Source organism: Lepus europaeus, chromosome 14, assembly GCF_033115175.1.
Source record: "Lepus europaeus isolate LE1 chromosome 14, mLepTim1.pri, whole genome shotgun sequence".
In the NCBI taxonomy this organism is placed as follows: domain Eukaryota; kingdom Metazoa; phylum Chordata; class Mammalia; order Lagomorpha; family Leporidae; genus Lepus; species Lepus europaeus.
In genome coordinates, this window is record NC_084840.1 from 55,728,373 (window position 1) to 55,753,235 (window position 24,863).

A 24,863-nucleotide genomic window follows, 5' to 3' on the forward strand; every position below is an offset into this window, starting at 1 on the left:
ATGAAGTTGAGAATTTCACATATATCATTCAGTCTTCAAGGAGAGAGAGAGAGAGAGAGACTTCATGAAGTAGGTGGTATGGAAAAATTTAAGTCTCATGAAACTAATAAGAGAAAGAAGCAGATTTCAAACTCAGGTATATTTGGTTTCAAAACCTGAATATTTCAGCTCTATACGTTACAGATGATGTCCCTGGGATCTGAGGAGTAAAGCTGAAATTCACAGCTCATAGATTGGACATGATTCCAACAGACACTGCTTGGTAGAAATCCCGTGTGTGATCTAATCCTCCTAGTTCCTTATTTTGGTTTGTCTTGACCAGCCACATGTCTATAGATGGCATTTGTAGAGTTTTGTGATGTCTCTCATTTTTACCTGATTGGCTTAATTTTTATGTTTTACTTGTTGGACTTGCCTACTCTTAAGGAAAACGCCAAAAACAGCTGGAAATCTAATTAGAGCTTCCATCTTTTCTCTTGTATAACTTGAGCAAGCCTAATAAAGTCAGACTTCAATGGACTTTTAATTCTTTATTTAATTCTACTGAGGAACATTTCCTATTACAACAGAAGCTAATATTTCTACAATATCCCCTGCCAAAACCAAAGTGAAAATTATCCCAAGACAGATGGAAAAGAGCAACAATCCTATGACATTGCCTAATTCTTCTGGTAGGTAACTAGTGTATTTTCTTTTTTTCTTTTTTCTGGATCTTCACTTTCTTATAAACCAACTTGGATTTTTGTCTTGAGAAAGAACTGGGATATAAACAACCTTTTGGAAAAGGATGGAAAAAATAAGAATGGAAAGAAAAAAGAAAGTAAACAGGACTTACTAAATTTAATGAGGCCTAGAGCACAGACTATCAACTAAAAATATGCCTATTCATTAGGACTGTCACTCAGAACAGGACAGGCATCTATAGGTGATTAAATCTGCTATTCAGAAGGGGTCTCAGACAATCTGTAAGAGCTGCCTGAGAAGTTAAGCTCCCTTATCTTTTATTAAAGATAAGACATTATTTTTTTCACAGTTGTAGAATGAGTTCAATATTTTTTCTGTATATATATTTGAGTTAAGAACAATGCTACTCGTTCTATTTTTATTACATATTTCATGAAGCTTTTCATTTTGTTATAACAAAGACTGATAGTAAAAGCTGGCTACCACAGTGCAGAGAGCATGAGAAGAGAGCAGACAGAAGCATTGTAATGTAAACATGGTCCTACTGTGATAGGAGTGTACCCAGCTCTTCACAATCATTCAATCACAAACTGTGCATACAGATTACTGTCTTAGCAATAAAGAAATCACCTTTTTAAAAATAATGAGTCTAAGGAGTCACAATTGTAACACAGAATATGATTTTTGAAATGTTGAAAATTCCCCTTAAATTGAGGGAGTCATCACATCTAATAAGATCAAAATGATTTTTTTTAAATTGCAGTTGGTTGGAAACTCTTGAATTATGCAGAATTTCCCGGCTCCTGCTGTGTTGACTAATACCTGTGCCTTGGGGCCTGTTAGGGTACATTTGCCCACCATGTAGAATCCTGATTAACTCCATTACACATGAGGCAAATGCTCAGATTGTGGTTTGCATCATTTTCTATCAGTAACTGCTCTTCAGACCTAAAATACATGTTTAAAAGAGGTCTCCCTTAATATTGACCCTACTAAATGTGCTTACAAAGGAGTGTTGGATTTTCAGACTGGAGGGAGCGGTTACTTGTCTGCCTCAGAAAACTTGACTTTTGGCTCTTCCTCTGCTGGATGCATCCCTGAAAAGTTGTGTAGCCTTGGTAGTCGTGGGTTTCTGTGTGCTTAAAATGGACACAGTACCTCTTTATTTTGCTCCTGGTAGTTTTGCTGATGAAAATCTGGCCTTCTCTGTATGATCTTTCCGGTATTCCTGGGATATTTCTTTACATTCCCTTGATAACTTCCCTGTAGGTGGTTCAGCAGTCCTTGCTTAAGAATAGATGTCAGATGTGTAATGCCCTATATATAATACACACATTTTTCTTAAAATGTTTTGAATTCTTTAAAGGCAGTTAAGTCCACCATAGGCAATTTTGAACATATGAAAAGAGCAAAAGAACAATATGAAAGACAGACCAAAAAGCACCTCACGTAGCCATGGCAAAAATTCTGACATACCTGTCTATTGTTTGAAGGCCTGAACCCTGTTTACTTTATTATCACTGTAACACTAGCCCCACTCAATTCTTCCCCTTCTTGTATCTGACACTTTGCCTGGGTCACTCACAATCAGCATCCCGTGCCCCTTTGCCCTTATCTGCTTATCCACACCCTTTTCATGGCTTCTGTTACACTTTGGAGATTGCAGCATCTTAGCATACTGACCCTCTGCTGCCATCATTCTGACCCTAGCCAAGGGCACCACTCCTGTCTGGGGTTTTATGAAGCCTGTGCCCCTTCACAGACCTACCTTGTGGTCTCTCAGACTCAAACTTGTCGCAAGATTTCCTTGGGTCTTAGTGAGAGCAAAAGAAGAATACAGCAGACAGAATACTTGAGCCCAGATCTATCCTCGAATCCCATAGATGCTACTTCTCTGTGACTCCCTTCAAATCTGGGAGAGTAGCCAGAATTCTTTTTTTTTTAAAGATTTTTATTTATTTATTTGAGTGGCAGAGTTACAGATAGAGAGAGGGAGAGATAGAGAGGAGAAAGGTCTTCCATCCACTGGTTCACTCCCCAAATGGCTTCAATGGCTGGAGCTGGGTGGACCCAAAGCCAGGAGCCAGGAGTTTCTTCTGGGTCTCCTGCGTGGGTGCAGGGAACCAAGCACTTGGGTCATCTTCCACTGCTTTCCCAGACCACAGCAGAGAGCTAGATCGGAAAAGGAACAACCATGACACAAACTGGCATCCATATAGGGTGCCAGCACCACAGGCGGAGGCTTAGCCTACTACATCACAGCGCCAGTGGCCAGAATCCTTAACACTAGAAATCCTTAAGGTATATTCAGGCCTAGAGTCTGATTTGAAGTGACCCATTCAGAGAATTTTACTTTCTTAGAGAAAAAGTAAATTTTTTCTTCACCATTTCCTCAGCCTCAGTTTCTTAACTCTCATATCAGAATTTCAGACTGATGTCTTCCAAGGAATTTTGAGATCAATTTATTTCTAATACATCTTGGCATGACAAATACCACCCTGTTGATGGGAATGTGAACAGTTCACCCCTTGTCCCACAATTGTCTGACTTCAGGACATTGCTCAACGGGTGGAAAACTTTGAAAATAGAAAGATTTCATTTTATTCATTGTTCTGCCTCTATCTCTGTTTAATGCCTGGCACATATTGAGTGCATAACGAGTGATTTTTGTGTTGATTACACTTACCTAAGGGAATAATAATATTTTAAAATGTGATTTATCCTATGAGTTGTGCTTAATACATGAGGGGATAGGTCCACGTTTGTAGTTCATGCTCTGGTTGGAGGGTTATCTCAAAGTGAAAATCCTTAGGTGCTCATGACCTTCCATGACACAAAGAAAATTTAGTTATAGAACAGAAAATGAAATTTCCTGGGGCTATCATCCACTGATTTAAAATAATGTATTTTTCTCCAACTAAAAGCAAGGAGAGATGTTACCCAACTACAGGAAAATGTTCCAAATGTTCTAGAATAGCATAAGGATGTGGCTTTCGTTCCATGGATGATGAGTTTTATGAGGAAATAGTAGCTCCTGTTGGAGACAGATCATGATTTATTAGTTTAATGATGTGACATTTGGAAAACTCAAACAAAGGCAAGATCATAATGAGAGCATCATTAAACTGTAAAAAAAATCTTATATTGGCAACTTACCTCTAGGCTCAGCATATTAAATGAAGCAACTGCTTGGAATTATGTTTCATTTATTTTTTGGAATGTTCTTCCAAAACTGTAAAGCCATTGGAATGTATATTGACATATTACAAACATTCCCTTTTTAAATGGAATTCCAGGTCAGAGCACTCACTTTCAGCATTAAAAAAAAGTGTTCTAGATGTTTATTTTCCTATATTCCCAGAAGAATTGAACAGGTCAGCTTTTCTGGAATAACATGTTCATATCTGAACACAAAGCTGTTGAATGGCTGGATCACACAAAGTTCAGAATTGTTCTATTGAGATATTTCTGCTCAGTCTGGTGTGCAATGAACAGCCATTAAGAAAGGAGAGCACCTTGTCCCTCTGTAATGGGTAAATTTATGCTGCCTGGCCTTTTCATGAACATTCACTATAAGTTTCTTTAATGCTTTCCTGCTCCAAACTGGGCTCCCAAATGTGATGAATATGCCTGATTTACTAATGCTTTAATAATATGTCTTAATTTATTATTAAGCTGCCCAAAGGCAGTTTAGTAAATTTGGGTCCCGGATGTGAAAGATGAACAAGTTATTGAATTCCTAAAGGTCTTTTTTTTAATCCAGTGTCTTAACTTATTTGTCAAGCCTGGAGCCAATACAAACTAAATTTTTCTTAACTGGAAATCACAGCATCACACCCCTGCTGTTTCATAAAGCCCTTTACAAAAACATGTGAGTTAGCAGTGGAGCATGCTAACTTGAAGCTGGAGACCCCTCCAAAACCCTGCATCTTGGAAGGAGGGGCTGCTCACTTTTCACCTGTATTTCCTGCTGACTTTATCAAATGTTCAATCATTTATGTAGCCTGCAGGGGCTGCAGCTAAAGCTACATAATACTGTGTGATTGAAAATATTTCTGCAAAGGGAAACTGAGGCATTTTACCAAATGATCTACATCTATTTCAGGCTCATAAAATCAGAGAAAAAGATGCAAGCAAACTGGCAGCAAAGTACAAAGTTTCAAAATAAGGAATTGCAATTATTTATATCACACAGTGTGAAAAAATCTTCCAGCATCTTAAATAGGACCTCCGTAGGATGTTACATTTTGTGAATAATGAGGAAAGTAGAGACCTTGAAGAGAGTTGATAGAGAGGCACTGAAATCATTAAAGAATTAAGAAGTAGATGTATGCAAATAACAAAATGAAGTTAAAAATATTTTCTTTAAGAGGTATAAAGGTAAGGAATGCAATTTAATGTTTCGTCCTTTGAAGAGTTTTATCTAGATTTTCTATACAGAGAACAGAGCCTACGATATAGACCAGGCCTTAAAAACTTATCCAGGACGACAGAACAAGTGTCTGAAAAAGAAAATTATTTTTAATGAATGGGTAGTCAGAAGAGGCAAAGTGATGTTCTTTCACGAACTCTCTGGGAGAATGTTTGATATTCCTTCATCTCTGATGGTCAAAATATTTTCTCAAGTTAAAATAAAATACTTTTTGATTGGTTATAAAGTAAATAATCCAAAAATTCACCCAAAATGTGATATGCTAAAATAGTAATAAGAAAGAAAGAAAGAAAGGAAGAAAGAAAGAAGAGAAGAGAAAGAAGAGAAGAGAAGAGAAGAGAAGAGAAGAGAAAGGCAAGGCAAAGGCAAAGGCAGAAAGGGAAGGGAAGGGAAGGGAAGGAGGGAGGGAGGGGGGAGGGAAGGAGGAAGGGAGGGAGGGAGGGAGGGAGGGAGGAAGGAAGGAAGGAAGGAAGGAAGGAAGGAAACGAAACGAAACCAGGCTTGCAGATAGGACCAGTTAATGCACATCCAATATGCCAGTCCCCTAGTGGAAGCACTTGGTGATTCATTTACCCACAGATGCCCTCCTTGCAGGCAAGACAAATATTGGAAAAATCATTCTACTAACAGCAAAACAATGATGCTTCAACTCACAGATGCTCTGGATTTACTCTTATCTTATCCTTCCAATGTATCTACCAAGAGAATATCTAATCTTTGCTTAATCTCACTGTGTTCCCATCCCTATCTGAAGTTATGTATATTGCAATTGAAAAGTCACTCAGTGTTACAGACTACTACTACCAAGACTTCATGATTCCTATCACCAATCAGGCCTTCCAGACTTCTTCATAATCATATTTTTAGTTAGATTTATTTCTTGTGCAGTGGGATAATTATTTAAATGCTTTCAACTTCCTTGTATTATCATGCTACCTTCTCTGTATTTTAGAAGATATAGAAATCAAGGAGGAAATTTCTTCCTGTTATTATCTCCCTCTGCTTCACAAGGACACTGTGATTTTATGTACACCCATTCTTTTCTTCTTTCTCATCCAATGAACTTAACCTGTGCTCATTATCCTATCCTCTTATATCACCTCAGGGTGCTTATTCCATCATTTATAGTTCTCTTTTTTATCTTAAACTACATATCTTTATTAGTTTATTCATTAATCTCTCCCATCATAAAATATCCCTAAATTAATCCAGTATCCACTCTAGCCATTACCTTATATATCTCCTGTTTTCATAAATTGAGTTGCACTTAACATGTCTTATTCCTCTATTTGCAACTTATTTCTCAATGTACTGGAATGTTCCTTCTGTCCCCCGATTATACACTGAAACTTTATTTGCTATTTTCACTAATACCCTTCTTGTTGCTACATTCAGTTATCATTTACTGATCCTTAATTGGACCTCATTGCAGCATTTTCCATTCCTTTTTGACTTTCATTTTTCTGTCCTCTATTGTACCATAACTTTGCTACCACCTTAGTGTCCTTTCTATCAGAGTTAGCCTTAACTATCAGCATTTTGAGGCCCACCCATGGGATGTCTTATGTATTGACTCTATATACTCACTGCAGCTCACTCTTGGGTGATAATTGCCACAAATAAACATCTAGACTCTCTTAAGAACTTGTGACCTGTAAGTCCAAGTAGAATTTGAAATGAACATGACATATTCAACAAATTCAAAACTGATCTCATCATCTTTATCTCCAAATTCTTTGCCTCCTAAATGTATTTCTTTCTTTCTTTCTTTTTTTTTTTTTTTTTTTAAGAATTATTTATGGCCAGTGCTGCAGCTCAATAGGTTAATCCTCCACCTGTGGCGCTGGCACAGCGAGGTCTAGTCCCAGTCGGGGTGCCAGATTCTGTCCCGGTTGCCCCTCTTCCAGGCCAGCTCTCTACTGTGGCCCGGGAGTGCAGTGGAGGATGGCCCAAGTGCTTGGGCCCTGCACCCGCATGGGAGACCAGGAGAAGCACCTGGCTCCTGCTTTCAGATCAGCGCGGTGCACCGGCCGCAGTGCGCCGGCCGCGGCAGCCATTGGAGGGTGAACCAACAGCAAAGGAATACCTTTCTCTCTCTCTCTCTCACTGTCCACTCTGCCTGTCAAAAAAAAAAAAAAAGAATTATTTATTTGAAAGTCAGAGTTACACAGAGAGGAGAGGCAGAGAGAAAGAGAAAGAACGAACGAGAGAGAGAGAGAGAGATCTTCTATCCGCTGGTTCACTCCCCAATTGGCCGCAATGGCCGGAACTGCACAGATCTGAAGCCAGGAGCCAGGAGCTTCCTCTGGGTCTCCCACGTGGGTGCAGGGGCCCAAGGACTTGGGCCATCTTCCTCTGCTTTCCCAGGCCATAGCCGAGAGCTGGTTTGGAAGTGGAGCAGCCAGGTCTCGAACCGGCTCCCATAGGGATGCCGGCGCTTCAGGCCAGGGCGTTAACCTGCTGTACCACAGCGCCGGTCCCTCCTAAATGTATTTCAAATCTTTCCACCACTATCTCTCCCTGGTATCCCTCTCATCATTCCAACTACAGTCATATCTCGCTGGGAACTGACACAGTCTTCTAACTCATATTCCTTCTTCCTTTCTTCCACCTAAGTTAATTCATATCGATGTATCTAAAATTATCTTCCCAAAACTCAAATCTAATTGTGTCTCTTAAAAGATTCGATGACTATAACAGATTTCCCGTTGCCCTTGAAAAATTAATAGGTGAAAACATCAAAATTAATGGACACTTACCTATGCTATCTAATAAATATTTCAACAGGATAAGTACAATCTGTTCTGACAATCCATAGACATCATTTTTTATATTGAATGTAAAGCATTTTTAAATGTAGTCTTATTTGTCATTATCTCTTCTGATCACAATTCCTTAACCCACACCATACTTCCAATCCCCAGGCTCTGCTGGCTGTTTCCCATTTGACATTGTACTCCTTTTAAAAAAATTATTTACTTATTTGAAAGGCAGAGTTACAGAGGGGCAGAGACCGAGAGAGAGAGAGAGAGAGAGAGAGAGAGAGAGAGAGGGAGGGAGGAAGGGAGAGAGGTCTTCCATCCACTGGTTCATTCCCCAAATGTCCGCAACAGCTGGAGCTGGGCTGTTCTGAAGCCAGGAGCCAGGAGCTTCTTCCAGGTTTCCCACGTGGGTGCAAAGGCTCGAGGACTTGGGCCTTCTGCTGCTTTCCCAGGTCGTAGAGAGCTGGATTGAAAGAGGATCAGCTGAGACTCAAATCAGCGCCCATATGGGATGCTGGCACTGTAGGTGCCTTTATCTGCTAAACCACAGGCCCCTTGATGTTACACTCTTGATCACGACCATTTGCATATGTTTCTTTCTTTGCTTGGAACCTCCTCTTGTTTTAGAACTTCTATTTTTGTGTTTAGAGTTTGAATTAAATAACAGTTTCTCCAGGAAACTTCCTGAGTTCCCAAGAGACAGGATATTATTTTCTATGTTTTTATTTCTTTATTTATGAAGCAGAGAGAGTGAGTGATGGAGAGAGCTTCCATCTTCTGTTTCACTTCTCAAATATCCTCAAAGACTGGGGCTGGCTTGGGTTGGAGCCAATGTTAACAGTGCAATCCAGGTCTCCCATGTGCATGATGGGAACCCCAATTACTTGATCTATCACCACTGCCTCCCAGGTAAACATTGGCAGGAAGCTGGAGTCAGGAGCTGGAAGCTGGGATTGAATTCGAGTACTGTGAGGTGGGATGCAGGCATCTTCACCACCAGGCCTACTATCTGCTCCTGTATGTTCTTTAAATGTGTTCCCAAAACTCACTATGATTCCTGTGTGGAAATCCTTATTAGACTAGGTGCTTAAATGTTCATTTATTGGTCAGTTTCACCAATTAAATAGATGACACTTGCAGTGTTTTCTCATGGACTGGATAAATGATGACTGAACTATATATATCTGATAATCAAACATGTGATAAGGAGAGCTTTTCAAACAAAAGGAATCTAGAGGATTACAAATGAAAAGAGTAGCTGTTGTAGAGGCAGAATTTAAGAAACATTTCACCATATAACGTGGGAGGAGAAAGTTAGGGAAGACCAGCCAGCGATCTGAGGGAAAGGCAGTGTAGAAAATGGAGTGCAGTGGAAGTCAAAGGGTTCCCAGGAAGAGAGATTTGCTGGTAGCTTTTTAATTGTAGAGGACAGAGAGAGGGGAGGGAAGCTGTAGGACTTTTCTACTAGAACGTCATTGGTGACCAATGAGAAAGCAGATTCAGGAGAGTTTGGTGGGCAGAGGACATTATGTGGTGAGCTAAGAAAGAAGTTGGGAGTCAGAGGTGAGGGACATAATTGCATAACACTCTTTCAAGAAGGATGACCTCAAATGAAAGAGGAACAAATTGCAGTTATGTGTCCTTGGGAAGGTAGCAACATCAAAAACATGGGTTTTTCCCCCCATTCCTTTCCCCTTTCTTCTCTCCTTCCATCCCTCCCTCCCTCCCTCCCTCTCTTTCCACTCTCCTCATTCCCTCCTCCTCCTTTTCTTCCATCTTTCTTTTTCCTCCTCCTTTTTCTTCTTTCTCCTTTAAGAACAAGGAAGCTTTGTATATGCTTATAGGAATGCCAAGAAAAATCAATTTACTATAGGAATAAAGAGCTTGATTATGCTCAAGAAAGAGGGGTTTATTTGATGAAGCACAGTCCCTGAAATTGTTGAGTGAGCGAAGTTCTCACACTAGTGAAGAAAAAATGGATTTAAAACTTATATAGAATGGACAACATTGGAAATGAAAACAAATGCTCTTTCATGTGAAATAAGATAGGAGAGATTTAGAGCAAGAAAAATATACAATTTGGATGAGCAAAAGATCTATAGAGTCCGATTCAGTTGAATTTTATTTTCAACAAAATATCAGATGTAGACAAGCAGAGATTTGGAGGAACAAGCTTAACATCTGAGCTAGTATAACCTGGAGAGTTTTGAATAATAGATTAATCAATTAAAAATAGAATGGAACTTCAGAATAAATATAAAGACTTATGAATTTGGAACTGCCATCTGCGCTTTAGTATCTTTGAGAATATTTTTCCTTCTATGGAATGTTATCCTCAGAAAGGTGTCATCTCAATGACATTTGAACCATTTTGTGGATCTCATTACATGTTACCATAGTAGATATCACAATAGACATTTCAAACTTAAAGTTAGGTACAGAATGTCAATAAGTGGCATAGCAAATTCCTGGTCTGTTTCATGGTATATTTTGATACCTCAACAGTTTCCAGTTTTTGAGGTGAAAATAAATATGAGCATATTAACATCAAATTTCTAAAGACTCTATTTAAAGCTAAATTGAACTAATTTATGATAATTTCTATTGTGAGGCAGCTAAAATCATATTTCTTCCATATATAACCTGGCACCCACACACTGATAGCAATTTTATATTACTGACAGAGGGGAGGAGTTAGCAAAAATTAAAAGGGGACACAAAATATTGGTGTACAACTTTGATTTCTGTATTCAAGTATGTTTCCTATAATTTCACATTCTTTAACTGAAAGAAAGGGTGGTATTTTAATTTCATTGATGTCAGTATTTTTTCCAGAAAATTTATTTTCATTATGTTCAAATTAGCTAAACTTATATATTTTACTTGACAAATGTATTTTAATATTTTCTCTATTTTAATCAATAGATGATTCAGATAATGACTTGTGTTGTTCATTATTTGAATAAAATTTTTGGAAACTTGCCTGATGGCTTGACTTCATCATAAGGAGGGAGTAACAGCTACAAAAAGTTATTTGCTTGGTTTCTGTAAAAAAAAAAGTTTCTGTAAAACTAAGCAGCTAGAAAAAGTTATTTGCTTAGTTCTGAAAGAGGCAAAGTATTGTGTTAAGAGATTCCAGTTTTCATTAATCAGAATGAGCCCCATTCGATCTAGAGTCTGTGTTCACTCTGTCCTTAATTATTCATTCCACTTGATGTTCTGTTGCAGAATTACTTCCTAATCACAGCTTTTATCTTTTTTTATCCCAATTGCAAATCCCTCTTAACACTCACATTCAAGTTCTGAGAATATTAAAATGTTAATATAATTGAAACAGACTCTACTATCCAGTGGATCTCTGTTCATAGTAGTATTTGGTGCTCCATTTCAGTCACCTTTTTGTAGTTAGACTGAAGTCCATTCATAACATTTTTGGTGTGTGAAAAAAAGACACATTTTTTGCAATATAGTTATGTCTGAAGCTGTGTCGCTTTTATACATTAAGTTTGCACTTTTCAGAATTTGTTTCAGTTACTTTCTTTCAAAACCATGTATTTAGCGCCCTCTTGGGAAATGTAGCTTAACTTCCCTGGGCAGAATGAGGGGAGTGTGCGAAGGTTACACTGTGTTATCTCAGGAGGAGTGGATAAGGTCTGGAGTTCCCTGAGTCTCCTCTCCAGTTTCATTAGTGTATTGAGTGTCTTACTTAACTTTTTAAGTTGTGTTCAAAGACTTCTGGAAGAAAAACAAATTGATATTGTAGCCATTTCCAACCAGAAGTATATATGTGTATACTTGAATTTTAAAATATGGGTTGGTAGGTTGAGATACATTTTGTGCTCACTAGGTCCCATATAAATACAGAGAAAATAACATTTGGAGTTTTTTATACTCTTACTCTAGAAATTTAACAAATCCTCAAGCATCACTGTGGTGAGCAGTATTATTTTTTAGTTACAAAATAATAAATTTAAAATCTGTATATAATGGGGGCGCTGTGGCACTGCGGCCATTTGGAGAGTGAGCCAGTAGATGAAAGACTCTCTCTCTCTGTCTCTCTTTCCGCTTCTGCCTCTTTGTAACAAATAAATAAATAATCTTTAAAAGAATCTGTATATACTTATGATGTATTTTCCTCTTAGTCATTCTCCCAGTAACTACTCTTGAGAAGTTTCAATCAAGGTATGGATTCTTTGAATTCAATCAGTTGAAAGTAACATATCAGTGAAATTAAACTTTTATCCTAACAGTCTCAAAGCAAAGAGGGTATTTGTTATATTCATTAAAGAAGTGTTCTTAAAAAAATGTTTTCAGTTAAAGTTAAATCGACTTTCACTTACTTTATTTTCAACTCAGATGACACATTCTGCATGTGCCAGGTGTAAAGTGTATGGCCAGGGAAACAAAAAGTTTAATCCGAGTTCCTGTCTTTCAAGATTTTTATGAAATCTTAAGACTAGTATAAGTCAAGTATTGCAGATCATAGGATGGGGAATTTGCTTTGAGTGGAATCAGAAAAGGCCTTATAAGAGAAGGCTATATTAGAGCAGATCCAGGATATTGGACAGAATTTCATCTAAGGAAAATAAGCAAGAAAGGGGCTTTCTTTATGTACATAAATGCCATGGTAAAGGCACCGAGGAATCACTAACTAAATCCATTTTGGATGAACCAGTAAAAATAATGTCAAGGCAGGGCTTGGAATGGGTGCATCCTGGGGAGCAACTTTATATAAAAAAAGATTTGTTCTATTTATTTTAAAGGCAAAGTGACACTGAGAGAAAGAAATCTTTCATCCGATATTTTATTCCTTAAATATCTTCAATGACCCAAGGCTGCACCACGCCAAAGCAAAGAGCCAGGAACTTCATCCAGGTTCCCCATGTGAATTATAAGTTCCCAGTTACTTTGTCCATTCTCTGCTGCTTTCCCAGGCAGGGAGCTGGATCAGAAGCAGAGCAGCTGGAACTTGAACCAGCACTCTGATATAGGATGCAGGCATACCAGGTTTCAGCTAAACCCACTGAGCCACAATGCCAACCCCAAGGAGCAACTTCTCTTCTTCTTCTTCTTCTTCTTCTTCTTCTTCTTCTTCTTCTTCTTCTTCTTCTTCTTCCTCCTCCTCCTCCTCCTCTTCCTCCTTCTCCTCCTTCTCCTCCTCCTCCTCCTTTTTTTTTTTAGATTTTTTTTTTTTATTTGAGAGTTAGAGTTACACACAGTGAGAGGGAGAGACAGAGAGAAAGGTCTTCCTTCTGTTGGTTCACTCCCCCAAATGGTTGCAACCGAGCTGCACTGATCCAAAGCCAGGAACCAGGCGTTTCTTCCTGGTCTCCCACGTGGGTGCAGGGGCCCAAGGACTTGGTCCATTTTCTACGAATGCTTTCCCAGGCCATGGCAGAGAGCTGGACTGGAAGAGGGGCAGACGGGACTAGAACCAGCGCCCATATGGGATGCCGGCACACAGGCAGAGGATTAACCTACTGCACCACAGCACTGGCCCCAACGAGCAACTTCTTTAGAGAGGAAGAATGAAAGCTGTCCCTAAGGCCATCATTAAGGAGTAAGTTGGATGAGAGAGGAGAAAGTGAAGACTGTAATCGAAGCATAGCCTACTCAGTAACATAGAAGCGCTAAAATTGCTTTGAAATTCACAGAACAGAGGCAATAGAGAAGAGGTGAAAAGATGCATCAGTCGCCTCCCCTAAGGAATCTTCAGCTTTGCTACTTTCCAGTCTGTTCTCCAGATTTGCAGAATGATCTTGTAGTAAGATCAAAACTAATGCAACTAATGTTATGACACAGCATCTGAACTCAGTAAAAATAAGCAAATATCACTATTGGGTTCTTCCTTCTCAGAGAAAGGATTATGATGTAGCCCTGCCTCCTACTCCAACTTGATGCTTTCACCCTTGTAGTTAGACCAGATGAACTGCCATACTGCCATCCCACAAGTGCGCCCAGCCACCACATGCTCTGGGCCTTTGCATGAATTATTCTTTTTAGTGCCCTCTTCTTCCTTAGACTCCTATTTCTTCTCCAGCTGCCCATCTCTGTAGACCATTCTCTTTCTCCCTCATCATATTTATTTATTTAGGATCCTGCAAAGAGCTTCATTACAGATTATTCAATAGAATGATGTTTGGAAGGATTGCACTTGATTCCTATTTTTAAAAAATCCTTGTTTTAGAATAGGGTTCTCTTTGAACAGAATTCAAAAAAAAAAATTGCAGACTTTCTGTATGTCCCATTCCATTTTCCTCTATTATTAACATTTTATATTAGTGTGAAACATTTATTACAACTAATAAACCAAAACTAATACTAGTTAATGTTGACTATTAATATCAGCTGAAGTCCACACTTTATTTTATTTTACCTGCTATCATTTTCCTGTCCCAGAATCCCAACCAAGATACCACATTACAGTAGTTATGTCTCCTAAGAGCCTCTAGACTGGAAGAAAACCACAGAGGTAAAGGGCCATTGTCATCATATCAGTAAATCACTGAGTTTACCTTCTCTGTTGTTTTACTTTTTCCAGAATGTTGTACAAGTGAAGCCATACAGTCTGTGGTCTTTTTTTAAAAAATATTTGTTTATTTATTTGAAAGGCAGAGTTACAGAGAGGCAGAAGCAGAGAAGGGGAGGGGGGAGAGAGAGAGAGAGAGGGAATCTTTCATCCACTTGTTCACTCCTGACTTGGCCACAACGGCCAGAGTTGCACCAGTCCAAAGCCAGGAGCTAGTAGCTTTCTGCAGTCTCCCACGTGGGTGTAGGGGCCCAAGCACCTGGGCCATCTTCTACCACTTTGCCAGGCCATAGCAGAGAGCTGGATCGGAAGCGGAGCAGCTGGGTCCCAAACTGGGGCCCATATGAATGTCAGCACAGCAGGTGGCAGCTTTACCTGCTATACAACAGCATTGGCCCCAGTCTATGGTCTTTCTGAGACTGATTTATTTCAGTTAATAATAATATATCCTAAGGGCATACCCCGTGTGCCTGCTTTATCACTATTGGTATAACATTCACTGTAAAGTGACTCTTCCAAAAGTTTTATTTATGTACTTTCATTTGGAAGGCAGAGGGACACAAAGAGACAGAAAACTTCCATTTGTTAATTCAGTCTCTAAATGCCTGCAACAGCTGGGCCTGTGCAGGCTGAAGTCAGAAGCCTGGAACTCAATTTTATTGATCTTTTCCGAGAACCAATTTTTTGAAAAGATTTGCTTGTTTATTTGAAAGGCTGAGTAACAGGTTTGTTGAGGGGAGGGGAGGACGAAAAACTGGAAGATCTTTGTCTCTTAGTTCACTTCCCAAATAGCCACATCAGCAGGGCCTGGGTCATGCTGAAGCCAGGAGCCAGGAACTGTATTTGAGTCTCCAACCTCGGTAGCAGGGTCCCAAGTCTTTGGGCCATTTTCTGCTGCTTTCCCAGGCACATTAGCAGAAAGTTGGATGGGAAATGGAGCTGCTGGAACTGCACCCAGCACTCTGATGTGGGATGGCATGGTCACAAGTGGCTGCTTAACGTGCTGCACCGCAACACCAGCTCCCACAGAACCAGTTTTTGATCTTGATTTTTCTATATTTTCCTGTTTTTAATTTCATTGATTTCTGCTATTATTTTATTATTTATTTTATTTTGTTTGCTCACATTTAATTCACTCTTTCCTCTTTAAATCCTCATGGTGCAAAAGTACGTTGTTGATTTATATATTTCTCTTTTAAATATATGCATTTAATGCTATAATTTCTTTTTTTTTAATTTTTTTTTGACAGGCAGAGTGGACAGTGAGAGAAAGAGGCAGAGAGAAAGGTCTTCCTTTGTCGTTGGTTCACCCTCCAATGGCCGCCGTGGCCGGCACACTGCAGCTGGCGCACCGCGCTGATCCAAAGGCAGGAGCCAGGTGCTTATCCTGGTCTCCCATGTGGGTACAGGGCCCAGGCACTTGGGCCAACCTCCACGGCACTCCCGGGCCATAGCAGAGAGCTGGCCTGGAAGAGGGGCAACCAGGACAGAATCCAGCGCCCCGACCGGGACTAGAACCCGGAGTGCCAGTGCCGCTAGGTGGAGGATTAGCCTGTTGAGCCACGGCACCGGCCAATGTTATAATTTCTAAGCACTGCCTTTGATGCAATCCACATGGTTTGATGAACTATTTACATATTAATACAGTCCAAAGTTATTTTTAATTTCACTTTAGACTTTTTGTTTGACTTAGGTATTATTGAGAAGTGTGTTTTTCATTTCTAGCTATTCGGGATTTTCTAACCATCTTTTTTTTATTGATTCTTGTTTAATTTCTTTATATGAGAATATACTGTGATTTCTGTTACCTTTCATTTGTTAAGGTGTGTTTTATGGCCAGAATCAATTCTATCTTGCTGAATATTTCACGGACACTTTAGGGTAATGTGGACTTTGCTGTTGTGGAATAGGCTACATTTTATATAAATGTAAGTGTATATCAAGTGATTGATAGTGCTTTTCAGGTCAGTTACATTCTGCCTATGGCCTCTTTGCCTGCTTGGTCTGTCACTTATAAAAGAATGATGTTGTAGTTTCTCTTTTTTTCCTGTTTTATTTTTTGTTTTATTTAAGGTATATACATTTCATGTATTTCATATATATTTCATATATACAGATTTAGGAACCTTGTGATACTTCCCACCTTACCCTCCCTCGAACCCATGCTTCCACCTTCCTCCTCCCATTCACACTGTAATGACTTTGTCATCTCCTTTCAATTCTGTCAGAGTTGCCTTACTATTTTGACATTCTGTTGTTACTGGCATATATATTTGCGATTATTATATTTTCCTGGAGAATTGATCACCATGTCGACTATTTAATGTCCTCCACTATCCTCGATACATTTTCTTGTTATGGAGCCTGCCTTGTCTGAAACTAACATAGCTACTACATTGAAAGATTCTGATGTAGATTAATCTGTACCATATTTTGTACTTGTTTTGCATTCATTGCATTTCTTCTTTGTGTCTTTATCACTTCTCTTTACTGGCGTCTCTAAGTTTGAGCATTTTAAATGATTCAATTTTATCTCCCCTTCTAACATATAAATCATACTTGTTCTTTTGTAAAACATTTAGTGTTCTCTCTAGAGCTACAATATAAATTTTCACTAATTTAATTTCATCTTCAAAGCAGGCATTGTGTTTCATAGGCCTAGCAGATCACTTGTAAAAGAATATTCCCATTACATCCTTGCCTGGCCTTATAACACTGCTGTCATCAATTTAGCTTACCTTATTTTAGAATCATCTTAACACACTGTTACTGTATTTAGTATATACTCTATTAGATAAACAGTTATATTTTCTTAAGAGTAAAACAAATAAAGGGTTTTATTGTAGTTTCATATATTCCTTCCCTGATGTTCTTCCATTATTATCTGTATCTAAGCTTCTGGTTTACCTTGCTTTCTTTCGCCTGGAGGAACCTTTAATGTTTCTGGCAAACCAGATCCTGTGCTGATGTATCCCCTCAGTCTTTGTTTGTATGAGAAAGGCTTATTTCTCCTTTTTTTGAAGGATCATTTCAGTGGTTATAGAATACTAGGTTGATAGGTCTCTTTCTTTTAGCACTTTAAATGTCTCACTGGGTTCTCTTTGTTCTTGTGCAGTTTCTGATAACCCCACTCTAATTTATATCCTTGTTTCTGTATAAGGAACATTTATTTTTTAGTCTTCCTTCAAGACTTTCTTTTCTTTGATTTCCTGCAATTACAATATGTGTGTAGGTTTAGACTTTTTATACTTATTCTTACAGTTCTCTGAGCTTTCTAGATCTGTGGCTTGCTGTTTGTCAATTTCATGAAGTTCCTAGCCACTATATCAATGTTTCTTCTGCTACACTCTGCTTTCTTCCTGGTATTCCGATTATGTTAGGCAATACCTTTTGATATTGCCCCACTTTTCTTGTATGCTCTTTTTTCCCTTTATCTTTCACTCATTATTTTTTTTCTATTTACAATTCAGTTTGGAAGATTTCAGTTGGCGAAACTTCAAGTCACTGTTTCTTTCCTGAGTCTTGTGTAAGTTACTAACGAACCTAATGAGATATTCTTCATTTCTTTTATACTCTCTTCTTTTTCCATTTCTAGCATTTCCTGTTGTTTCTTTCTCAACATATCTTTCTTAAATTCTGTTTGCTCACATTACTCAACTACTTTTGCATGTATTTCATCTTTTTCTCTTCTGGTGTGTAACATCTTAATTATTTTATTTATTCTACCATATAATTCCAACTTCTATGTTGTGTCTGAGATTGGTTTTCTTGAATGTTTTATCTCTTTTTACATGTATTGTTATATGTCTTATAAGTTCTCATTGAAAGCTGGACATCTTGTGTGGAGCAATAGGAACTCAGGCCTTTTCGTATGCTGATTAATCTGATCAGCAATTAGACTACGTTTAATGTTTGCTGTAGCTACAAATGGCAGAGGCTTCAGGTTCCGCTACTGCTTTGTTCTGTTCCCTGCTCTTGGCTTTGGAGTTCTGTAAGTATTCCAGCTCTGAGAGTGTTCACTTATTGCCAAGTCTTTCAGCTGCAATCTATTGTTGTTTATAGTGATGTGTGTGGTAGTGGTCATAAGGTGTTGGGAACATCCCAATGAAATCTCAATATTTGGTGGACTTGAGTCTTGGAGCATTGACCATCACAAATTTTCCCAGTGATATGGATCTTCTGTCTTCCCACTACTGATAATGTCTGTGAATGAGACTGTCGCTGTAGAATCCGTTGTAGAGGTTTGTCCCACAACCTCAGTTCTCTGATTGATCCATGAAATGTAGTTGATTTTTAGCTTGTTCATTTTTCCACTGTTGTAAGGATGCAAATGACCACCTCTACATCTTTTCACATCTAAATGTAGACAAGGTATCATTGTTTGCTCTTTTAAGGACAGGATATTCCATTATATTGTGAGTCTCTTAAGAGGAGAGTTAGAAAGAGTGTCCTATACACTTTTATATCCATGGCACATAATTAAATATCTAAAAACAAGAAAAATTATCTGATAGATGGATAGCAAAATGGATGATGGATGATGAATGGATGTGTGAATGAGTGAAGAAATGGAGATTCATAGAGTATATTAATAAAATCCATAATGAATCATTAATGGAACAAAGGACTTGGGTAAATAAAAAGGGATTTTTTAAATTACTTAAGTACATAAGACAAACCTAGAAAACAAGCCTGGAATGCAGAGTAAGAGAAATTAGAAAGGAAAGCATTCTTTTAGAACTGGAAAGAAGCTGAAGGACCTCACTCTTGACCACCAGTCTAAAAACATCCCATTTCTAGTCTAACTCACCCTTTTTTTGAAGCCTTCCCTGAGTGTCTTTTTCTTTCTCTCATACTATGTATGAAAATACTGTGCCTTTTAGCTACATTTCTATAGTGTCATACAATTAAAATTAATCCAAATTAAAGCCAATATTTTACCCGATGTATGAAAAATAAGAAAATAAATTATAATGATAAGTGGTTCACAAGTTTCTAGGGATACCAAAACATTTATATCATCCTTGTAAGAATTTAAATAATATACACTTCTGGAAATTAATTTTACAATATATAGCAGTATTTTGAAAAATATGCAAATTTTTACTCCATTGTTTCATTTCTAAGAATTTGTTCTGTGAAACAGTATAGGACTCACTCATCGATTTTTGCCCATATATATATATATATATTTAAGATTTATCCATGTATTTGAAAGACAGAGCCACAGAGAAGTAGAGGCAGAGGGAGAGAGAGATTTGCTAGTTCACTCCCCAGATGGCTGCAATGGCCGGCCGATCTGAAGCCAGGGACAGGAGCTTCCTCTGGGTCTCCCACGCGAGTGTAGGGGCCCAAGGATTTGAGCCATCCTCTACCACATTCCCAGGTCATAATAGAGAGCTGGATCGGAAGTGGAGCAGTTGGCACTAGAACCGGCACCCATATGGGATGCTGGCACTACAGGCAGCAGGTTTACCCTCTATGCCACAATGAGAAATGGTGTCTCTGATGCAGTGGATTTGACCATAGTCCCTCTGAAGAAAGGAAGTGAAATGTTCTGCTCTTGGAAGAGCCCCAAGTATTCCAGCCATAGAGGACAGCAAGCACAAAGGCCTACAACATGGACATGTTTAATGTGTTCGAGCAAAAGCAGGGAGGTCTGTGTGCTAGAATGGAATGTGTGAAGGGGAGGATAATAGACAGCTAGTGGCCAGTTCATACGGGATCCTGTAAGACCATGTCCAGGAATTTGAAATCTGCTCTGAGAAATATGAAAAATTATTGGAGAGTTTTCATAAGAATGTCATGATGTGATTTATTTTAAAATAATCACTTTGTAAAGGTCAGCACTTGAGTACAAAATAGTTTGAATATGGTTTTGGTGTTTCAGCCAAAGTAAAACTGAGGTGGTGGTGCTGGTGGTGCTGATAGAACTGGGTGGGTGATATGTGGTCAGATTCTGGGAATATTCAACAATGTAGAATTATTAGAATGTGCCCTTGCATGGGATGTGATGATTGAGAAGAGAGCAGGGATCCAAGATGATCCAAGCTTTTTGGATGGTGGAGTGGAAAGAAAATCACAGACATTAACTGAGATGAGAGACTGCAAGAAGAGTGGATTTGGCCGGCGCCATGGCTCATTTGGATAATCCTCCGCCTGTGGCGCCGGCACCACGGGTTCTAGTCTTGGTTGGGGTGCTGGATTCTGTCCCGGTTGCTCCTCTTCCAGTCCAGCTCTCTGCTGTGACCCAGGAAGGCAGTGGAGGATGGACCAAGTGCTCGGGCCCCTGCATGGGAGACCAGGAGGAAGCACTTGGCTCCTGGCTTCTGATCAGTGCAGTGCACCGGCCATGGCGGCCATTTGGGGGGTAAACCAACAGAAGGAAGACCTTTCTCTCTGTTTCTCTCTCACTATCTAACTCTGCCTGTCAAAAAAAAAAAAAAAAAAAAGAAGAAGAAGAAGAAGAAGAGTGGATTTGAGAAGAAAGTCTGCAATTCAGTTTTGACATAATGAATTTGAGATTCTTATTTTTGATATTCAAGTGAAGATATCTTAAAGATTGATGGACATATAGGGGAATTTAAGGGAGAATTCAATTTGCAGATCATGCTATAAGACTATTTATCACATTTATAGAAATTTTATCATATTCTGAAATGTCAAAAGCTTGAATGCCTGAAACCAGGGGATCACTAATGTGTAGAAGGGCCAGGCATTCTGGCTCCAAGACCGGTCTCATAACCACTGCCCAGTTTAATACTATACTCTTTCCAATAAGGGCAAGCACTTAATTGCTGAAAACAAAGACTAGAAACCCATTGAGTTTGTGTTATTTATTTTAAAATTTTTTTATTTAAAAACTGCAGCAGGCATAAAAAGTTGCATATTTGTGGGGGACTTTGTGATGTGTCATCACATGTTTGCATTATGTAATTGCCAGTCAGTATAAATATATTTATCTTTTCAAGCATTTAACATTTCTTCATAGTAAAAGCATCCAGAAGTCCTAATATGTAGTTTTTTTTTTTAATAGAGAAACATACAGTAAATTACCATTATCTGTCATCATTTATCTTCACGTGAAATACAACTCCAGAATGTCTTAATCCCATCTAGCTATAACATAGTACCTGTTAACCAATCTTTCCCAATCCCTCTGCTCCACTTACCTCCCCACACTCTGGTAACCACAATTGTATTTTTAACTTCTATGATATTGTTTTCTTTTTTTTTAGGGCTCCACATTTGAGTGATATCATGTGATATTTGTCTTTGTGTGTGTGCCCTATTACACGTAACATAATGACTTCCAGTTCCACCCACTTTGTTGTGAATCACAAAATGCCATTCCTTTCATGGCTGAGTAATATTCCGTTGTATATGTGTACCACATTTTCTTTATCCATTCGTCAGTTGATGGACACTTACACTTTTTACTTTCCAGACTATTCTGAATAGAGCTGCAATAAACCTAAGAGTGCAGATGTCTGTTCAGTACTTACTATTAAGACGCAGCAAAGCATCTAGACTGTCTTTGAATTTTGAAATTGGAGTTGTATATGCTACACGGTTTACCAAAAGAATCTTATTCAACTGTACATTTTTAAAGCATAGTTGATTGCAATACTTTAGAAGCAAGCATTTGACCTAGTATTAAAATGCTGGTTAGGATGCCTATGTTCCAAACCAGGATTCCTGGGTTCAATGCCCAGTTCTGGTTCCTGACTTTATCTTCCATGTAATGAAGACCCTTGGAGGCAACAGTGATGATTCAAGTACTTGTAGGAGATCTATATTGAGTTCTTGGCCCCTGACTTTGGCCTGGTTTATACCACTGCAGTAATTTGGGTATGAGAACTATCTTATTCTGTCTCTGTCTCTTTCTACCTCTATTTTTTTTTCATTTTTTCAATTCTTATCTTAATGTGATATTAATACGAAGAGATCAGATTCCACGTAGCTTATAGATAAAGTTGGGAAAATATAATAGTACCTTGCTTCCTCCTTTCTTCCCTACCTTTTTCCCTTCCTTCCTTCCTTCCTTCCTTCCTTCCTTCCTTCCTTCCTTCTTTCCTTCCTTTTGTAATTTTTGAGATAACAGGATTTAAGTTTACATTATAGCCAAAGGCTTAATGTGCCACTAAATAAAAAGTTCAACAAAAAAAATAGTAAAAGGAAAAAGACCCTACTTCAATGAGAATATAGGCAAAGGCTATAAACAATAATCAAAGGAGAAGATGTCCATTTCACTCATATGCAGTAAATTTTGAAATTAAAATATTAATTGGGCCGGCCCCGCGGCTCACTAGGCTAATCCTCCGCCTTGCGGCGCCGGCACACCGGGTTCTAGTCCCGGTCGGGGCACCGATCCTGTCCCGGTTGCCCCTCTTCCAGGCCAGCTCTCTGCTGTGGCCAGGGAGTGCAGTGGAGGATGGCCCAAGTGCTTGGGCCCTGCACCCCATGGGAGACCAGGAGAAGCACCTGGCTCCTGCCATCGGATCGGCGCGCTGCGCCGGCCGCAGCGCGCCTACCGCGGCGGCCATTGGAGGGTGAACCAACGGCAAAAGGAAGACCTTTCTCTCTGTCTCTCTCTCACTGTCCACTCTGCCTGTCAAAAAAAAAAAAATATTAATTGGTCTTTAAATACTGGCTTACTACAAAAAGAGAAAGACATTTGGATGAGAGTTTATCATTTTAATAACTCATCTATATCCTTTCATTATGACATCTGAACCTGCCTCATTGATTATTAAGTCATAATTTTAACAGTGGCATTTAAATTAAATCATTGTTGATGGAAGATTGCAGTAGATTTTGAAACAGCAAATAAAATATTTTAATACATCTTAGTTGGATAAGTTGGTTCCCTCTAGTATTTCTGTTAAGTAATTTTAACGAGAAGTAGTCTCTACAAGCTGGTCCATGGAATTACACGTGGCTCTTCAGAAAGTAACGAAAAGTGCATAAAATGAAAAAGCTGTGCTTGAATTTCAGGTTTTGTCCATCAAAAATAAACTTTTGTTTAATCAGAAACAAAAGTTTGTCTGCAAACTTTTTGAAGCACTGTTGTGTATTAGAATCTAGGTCTCCTAGAATTTACTCATTTTCAAATTTGTTTTTTGGTTTCTAAAACATACCTACAACAGCATATAGGCACAGAGTTTAAAAAAAGGGGGGGAGCTGACATTACTTCTGCAAACTGAGATCTTTTTAAAAAGGGCTTATGCTATAAATAGCTGCAGACATCAGTCCTGTTGTTCTACACTCTTCACCCAGTTAAAATATTTATTTCAGCAAAAAACAGAGAAAATTACGTTCTGTCTGATTTTGTTTGTACTATAATTGATTCAATGAACAAGGCTAACAACGTTGACATTAAGCTTATACCTCTTCAGAGTTTAACTGTCATTAAGGAATGGTGATTTTTTTTAAAGGTACCACTAACGGATATTTTCAGAAGCGTTTGTTGCTTATTCCTTAAGAAAAACATTTGGTTTTCAAGCCAAATGCATTCAAGACATTTTGTCAAATGGGATGAGTTATTAGCTAATTCCAAATCATATGTACACTGTTACAACTAGTTTTTTTTTAAGTATGTAAGTAGAAAACACACATAAATATAGATATTATCTATTTGAAATAAACATTGCATTTGTTCTTTGCATATAAGACTTTATACTAAACAATCCTTGATAATTATGGAGTTTTAAGCAACTGAAATTAAGATCTCAGGTATTTAATAGTGTATACATTTTTCTTCATTGTTAGAGCACTGAAAACATGGAAAATGGCAGTAGTTTTTGAGGAAGAAAGGATACCCAATTTCTTTTTGATATAGGGAGGGAAAGTAAGGGTGACAATTTCTCTGCCAGAAATTCCATCTTGCATTTGGATGGCAACCATGTCAACGGAATCACACTTTAAAACATTGTTGTCTTTCCTGTGCATTTACAGATGCCAATTATAAGGTCCAGGGAAATGAGGTGACATAACAAGCAGTTACAGAGCAAAGTAAAGGTTAGAATTCTGGTCCAGTGACTTGCAGTTGAGCATGAGACCCACACGTGCTTGTTTAGCCCTGTGCGCTGTCTCTGATTTGCAGTAGCGCTTGTTACAGAAAGTCTTGTCTATTAACAAAGTAAACTCAATGGTGCACTATCTTCCAGCTCATTCTGCCAGATTAACTGAAGGGAATTTAGTATAGTGTATGCTGATTTTTAAATAGGATATTGCTTTTCACTATAATTTATTATTTGCCTAGGCATGTAATTGTTAAAGTGTCTTTTACTGTATTTGGATGAATTCAGCTCGATTTCTTTCTCATTTCAATACTATTCTATGCACTTATTTCACATACACATATAATAGAGTTCTGTTAAAGTGCGGATCAATTTGGATAATCATGGAATTTCCAGTGTGCAGAAAGATACTTAAATCTGGAGAATGAACATCA

The 24,863-nt window shown here is 38.5% G+C and overlaps 1 protein-coding gene across 6 annotated transcripts in view; it reads left to right on the forward strand.

The window, feature by feature from the left end:
- RGS7 (regulator of G protein signaling 7) overlaps nt 1–24,863 on the forward strand; it is a 524,234-nt gene that overhangs the window by 387,917 nt on the left and 111,454 nt on the right. The window lies entirely within an intron of this gene.